Source organism: Anopheles aquasalis, chromosome 3 (assembly GCF_943734665.1).
Source record: "Anopheles aquasalis chromosome 3, idAnoAquaMG_Q_19, whole genome shotgun sequence".
Classification (NCBI taxonomy): Eukaryota; Metazoa; Arthropoda; class Insecta; order Diptera; family Culicidae; genus Anopheles; species Anopheles aquasalis.
This window is the reverse complement of record NC_064878.1, coordinates 44,939,064-44,945,131: the sequence shown is the minus strand read 5'-3', so window position 1 is coordinate 44,945,131 and position 6,068 is coordinate 44,939,064. Positions and strand designations below refer to the sequence as shown.

The 6,068-nt window shown below is 49.0% G+C and overlaps 1 protein-coding gene across 2 annotated transcripts in view; it reads left to right on the top strand.

Moving 5' to 3' along the window:
• The first annotated feature begins 266 nt into the window (after positions 1 to 266).
• Positions 267 to 6,068, top strand: part of LOC126577268 (sodium-coupled monocarboxylate transporter 1) — a 48,166-nt gene continuing 42,364 nt past the window's right edge. The window contains exons 1-2 of one of the 2 annotated variants that reach the window (XM_050238759.1): positions 267 to 622; positions 905 to 1,080. The gene's annotated coding sequence lies outside the window, so the exon portion shown is untranslated. Of the gene's footprint in view, positions 623 to 904; positions 1,081 to 3,940; positions 4,276 to 6,068 lie in introns of those variants that run through there. The other variant, XM_050238761.1, reaches the window with a different exon arrangement.

Here is a 6,068-nt window from a genome sequence, read left to right as displayed (position 1 = left end):
TAACGGTCTGCCGAATCGGTTTGAATCGGTTTTATGCTCGTTTCCGTGCCGGTCGGTGCTAGTGCAGCGCAAGAAGAAAGCCCACCAGCGGTGGTCGTGGTGGTGGTGGTGGTTGATGCCTGAACGCTTCCCCTCCTCGTTTGATTGAAAGGAGCACGTAGCGTGGAGTGCTGTTGATGTTGGCGATTTTGTAGTGATCGTGATTGTGTTTAAAGCTGCACTCGATTCGCAGATTCGCGACTAGACGCATCGCAGCAGCTGTTCGCACCGCCAGGTGTCCCGTTTCCTTTTTCTCGAAGACTGTCTATTTAAGCACAGAGTGAAGGATAGTTTTCGCAAAGGAATCAATCAAGAGAAAGTGCATGGTTTGTCCGTATCTTTGCGTGATCTGTGAACACAACTGTGAGTGTATGGTGTGTGCAGCAAATTGTTAAAGCTCAACCTTCCTTACGAGTGGAAAGAATCTGTAGTGATTGTGAAAATTGTGAAAACGTTGCTTTCGAAACGAATGCATCAGATTACCGCGGTAGTACCGCAGGAGCAGCAGCAGCAGCAACAGTTCTGGCAGATTGTGTTCAACATTCGGGAATCTGCCCATCGGAAGCGTCAGTTCCGCTGACAGGTAATGGTGATGAAACTGCTTTTCCGGCTCGAACCGGATACTTCCCGGCTCCAGGGGGTGCGCGCGCGCCCGCCCGTCCGTTATTACCTTTCGCGAGAAAATGAATAACGTATGAAGGACTGTTTCATTAACTGGTGGCCTCCGTGTGCCCTCGGTTATCGGTCTCTTTGTCTGTCCGCCGAATCCGTGCCAGATGAAAACACATTGCCAACGCTGAGCCACTGATGAGCCGAGCCCTAAGGGTGGAGATTAATGTTTACGTTTGTTTTGAAACATTTTTAGGTTTTGTGTTTGGTGCCTAAAAACAACCACAACGACGACAACAACAACAACAACGTGAACGTGCTAACGAAGTTGCAAGGGCCACCAGTGGAGGAATCACCAGCCGTGCCCATACCGGTAGTAGGTGATCCGGTAGCTGAAGAAACAACCGGAAGAAAAAAGAAGAAAGAAACAAAGTAAGTCATCCGTTCTCATCAGCAACCCCAGTCCACTAATTCCTGGCAATAGGCCAGGGTCAAGAAGCGCATTCCAGGGACGAGAGTTCTGAGTTCCGAGCGAGTGTTGTGGTTGCTTTTTGCTGTTGTGTTAATGTTTTCTTTGTTGCATGAAAATTAACGGCCAAAGTTTCCGCATTTTTCGACCATTGTTGCTTGGAAGGTTGTTTTGTGCTCGGTGTTGATGAGTCATTGTGTTGGCGATGGAAAGAATACGCGCCGGAATTCCAGGCAGCGAGATTTACGATGCACCAGCGAGAGAGCGAAGCCATTAAAAAGTGCCCCTCGGTGCACCTAGGGGGGGAGGGCGTGACATAAATGACTCCACGAGGAGGCCTATGATTGATGGGGTGAAACGTCTTAAATCGTGTTCCAGTTCATTCGAGCACCTTTCTCACCTGTCCCTTACACTGATGTCGTTAGTGGGTTTGCTCGCAATTCGCTAAACCGCCTCGACACAGCACAGCTCGAGAGACACACTTGACGGGCTTGATCGAAAGGTTTTAATTAGAGCAATAAACAGCAAGCATCATCTCGCTCAAGTGAGTGAGATAAGGACAGTAGCAGCAGCAGCAGCAACAGTGGATGTGGATTCGAGCATGCCGAGGGGAGTGTCGTCACTTCCGGCTATCCACTCGCTGCCAGAGGCACTACTTGAGTCACTGTTTCGGAAGTACTTGAGATGGAACGGGGGCCTCAAGTAGGCTGGCCATCGTAAAGGGCGTCGAGATTCGATTAAGTGGCAGAGCTACGATAGCAAAATTCACTGTAAAGTAGCTTTGATTGACTGCCATTTGGCGACTTGTGAAAACTTTATTTCGGATCAAAAACCACGCTAGCAACTTTGTTGTGCTACCCTGAAAACAAATATCAAACAACGCAGCAATTTTTGGCGTTTTTTTGGCAGTCTCTTCAAGATAATTTCCATCCTAATTCATTCGATAAGAGCAACTTGAACCGGAAAGAAAGTTTTACCTTAACCTTGCTTGCAACATTCTTTCAATCTCTTTTTGAAAAGTCTTAGCGGAAAGTTGCTATCGTGGCCCCGCAGCTTTAGGTTCCATTTGGCCGGACAAATTAGTGCGATGGCCAACCTTTGATATGCGGGACAGGAAATTGAAAAAAAAAAAAACCAACATAAATCAACCTCAACACACGTCATACGAAGACACCTGCAGTCACGAGAGTAGTTTTGTTCCAATTTTTAGCGGGGAGCGAGAGATAAGAATCAACCGAAGACCGTAGTGATAAGACACGATCTATTTCCCCCGGGGGTGAAGCTCGCCATTTTTTGTCTTCTTCATTTCCTTCAACACCTCATCCTGGGTCCCTGGTATCCCCTGGTGGATTTTTCGACGCCTCGAAGTTGCTCGTGCGTAGGCAAAGAATGTAATTATGAGCCCCCGGAGAGTTACGCATGAAGATGCGCCTGAGGAACATTCTAAGATGGATCTCTACGCTTCTGATTTTCTGTCAGGAGACAACCATTTGCTTTTGGTTGCTGTCAGATCTCCCAAGCTAATGAAGTCTTCTGTCTGCAGCAGCGATGGTGGTGGTGGTTGGATTATGCGACAATTAATTAATGTCAAATCCATTACCGCAGCGAGCGAGCGACCGAGGGACATTCTTTGATGTCTTCTGTCCTGTCCACTGTTGTGGCAATGTTGCCTGAGATGACTACTGCGCCATATACTCCGTGCTGCCCCGTCCTTGATCTCGATTGTGGCGGATCTTGGAGTGTGGCGCATGACTCGCGGAGACTCCTCCTTGGTGGTAGCTGTTGATGCTGTGCAGTGGTCGAGTCCTCACGCATGCTTCACGACCGCTACAAACCGTGAATATAGCTTCGTAAAGTTTCATCGTCAAGTTAAGTGCCGCCGAGGGGGAAGGGCAAAGAAAACTTCCTTGCGCAATAATTCCTTGCGGCGTTCCCTTGATGTACGCGATCGAGTCGGCGTGATAGCATGATGCAGTTGCAGTATACAACAGCCCCCTCGATCGCTTCACATTCGCTCGGAGGTGCGATGCACCGCCCACCCCGAGAGCCAGTTAGGACCAGCACGGTTGAGGTTCGAACTAGATCTATCCTCTTCTAGCTTAACCAATCCGGTATCCGGCCGGTGTTGCGTCGATCGCGTACCCGGGTGGGGTGGGTAGGGCCTGCGGTTGCACGCGCACCCACCCTCGCGCAGGGGACAAACGGCCGCGGGGCGATTTGTGCCAGCGAACGAACGAATGGAGAGAAGAAAAAAAATCCCAAAAACAAATAATGCTGGTGCCAGCCGGAGTTGAGGGATGGAAAAGTTTTCGGAAACACGTCGAGACGCGACGCTAATGAGAGCCGCTAAGCCACCACCAAATGTACCGAAGATACCGCGAACCGTGATGATGTGCGAAGGTTACTCATCGTGCCGGCTCGCTGGAAACAAAATTCTTTTCCACCAACATCAACGCACACATACGCTGAACCACACACCACGACACCGGGAGCACGGCGCCACTGTCACTCGATCGATGGAGGGGATCGCGACGTCGTAGGCGATGTTTCGCTCGTTTTGATGATTGCGACCAGCAGATACGGTCAGCCGGCGGGGTGGGTTGGGGTGGGGTCCGCCATCATGCGCGCCTTACTGCCGAAAGCTTTCCTGTAGAGCGCAGTACAGGGGGAGGAGGTGTGGAGTGAGGCAGGATCGGCGCGCGCGAACGAACGCGGACATCTGACACCATTTTCTAAATAAATGGCCGCCACCGCTGCGGTCCGGTAGCCAGTGAGTTTCGCATCTCCTCGCGCAACGTTGAAGTCGCGCATCGTCCATGGCGGCTGCTGAATCGAAGCGTTTACATTCGATCGCTTGATTTGCCCGATTGATTGAGGGAAACCGATACATTGTTTTCCAAGCTTCCAAGTGCTTCCAGTTGGTGGTTGTGTAGTTTGTGAAATATTTTATCTAATTTTAAGTGCAAAAGGAAGCAACGGACCGGAAAAGTGAATCAGTTCGTGCGGCTTTGCTGCTGCTCCTGCTTCTGCGGTGTGTTTGAGTGAAAAACGCGAATGCAATTTAGAACGGGCAGCTTTGGACTGGTCGTACTGCTGCAGTTCAGAACGTTTCTCAAGTACCGGGCAGCGCCGCATCGGAAGCGTCAGTTCCGCTGAAGGTAGGCTTTTTGCTGTAGTCTTCGTGTTTCGCAAAAGCAAAAGCAATCTAGGTCGATTGCGACAACGTAACGCGTTCTCCTTGAAATGGACCAAAATGTTAAGCATTGAGTGATAGTCGAGGGCGCATTCTAGAGGCTTCTAGTTAGCTCTGTAGTTCATCTGTATTGCTGGTCATTATCATGAATAGCATAGCATTAGCTTTGATTTTTATTCCTCTTTATTATACTTTTTACATTTTTCAAAAATACCAACAAAGGTACGAAAAACACACCAAAAAGTGTATCCAACACAATGTATTCTGTTGTGTTGAATTTATACGATTTTCACTTCAATGTAATTTGTTTTTCTCTCCATTTCAACGAGGCAGTGGATTCTTTCATCTCAAGCACATCTTTTAGGGTCCATTTGAAAATCTTATAGCCAAAAATAATGCAGTTATGCAACTAAAAACGCCTTAACAAATTATTAATTGGACAAAATTTTTGTGCATACTGTGCAATCGTGGAATGCCAATATCTCAAAAGATCGACGATTCTCAAGAATTTTATGAACTTAATGAAAATGTCAAAATTTTAATTGAAAATTCGGTGATTCTTGTAACATTTGCTTGGCATAGTAAGGGTACATTTTGCATGAGCCATTTACTGTACTTTATTTAATTACGAAAGTACCACACACAGTTGACAGCTGGCAAGGTAATGGAGCTGATTTTCTGTTGTTTGCCCCAGCATTGAAATAGTAGAGCAACGTTTTCGTTTGGCTTCCTGTAAACCTAACACAAGCATGAAGCAAAGTCGCGATATTGTCGCGATGTCGTCGGTCCGCGCGATACTGTCTCATCGATACCATCTTCGACCCCGCAAGAGTTGAAGTAATTGAATTTACTTTATCAAACTCAACGGATCGCCACCTGCAGCAGCAGCAATTCCAAAAGATACCCAGACCTCATCGGCCGAAGGTTGAGGGTTGTTGGGGGGTGCAGTCCAGGGGGATGGTAGCCATGTAGCTGTGATAACAGCGGCCCAGCCCCAACCGACCGACTCCCAATTGCCTAGTCATTCATTCAATTCTTCTGCCCAATAGATAACAGAGAGTGAAAGGGGTGCCTGGGGGGTGTGTTGGGGGTTGTTTGCATCATTTGCAGATCGGCGGAAACAAGATCGCGTCAAGCTGGAAGACGGTGTGGCGGCCACAGGGCCCAGGGCCAGGTCTTTCGATAACAAAACAACTTCTTGTTTCCGTCAGGTGGCACCGTCACCAGCGTCCGGAATGAATCATATTCCCGCCCGATCCTAGTTCCCGGTCAGTATGTTGCTCACGTGCAGCAGCACCAGCGACTCGCTGATATGTTTGGCTCGATGAGCAAGTCACGTTCGGATCAACAACCCCGCCCAATGCTGTTGACGAAAAGAATTACTATGGCACTAGATATGCTGCCGCCAGTGAAGTGCAAGGTTGTGATTGGTCCTGCCATCACCCCTCTCCATTCCCTTCTCCGCCCAATCGCGCTCGACAATATTTTGATTAGCTCGTCACGAGCCGATTGTTTTGCGATAAATCAATCAGTTTCGCTGACGCGCTCGGTGCTTTGGGCTCCAGTGGATGGCACGATGGAGGACGCCAGGTCCGTGGTGGGGCCCCCGAGGCGTTTATCTTGGCAGGCAGTACAACGGGCAACGGCCGGAAAGCCCCATGGCGCTCTTTGGCGAGCGCGCGCGCGCTATCTCTCTCTCGCTGCACTGCATTTCTGGAGTTTGAACCGGATTGATCTTCTTTTATCTCACGCAATCCG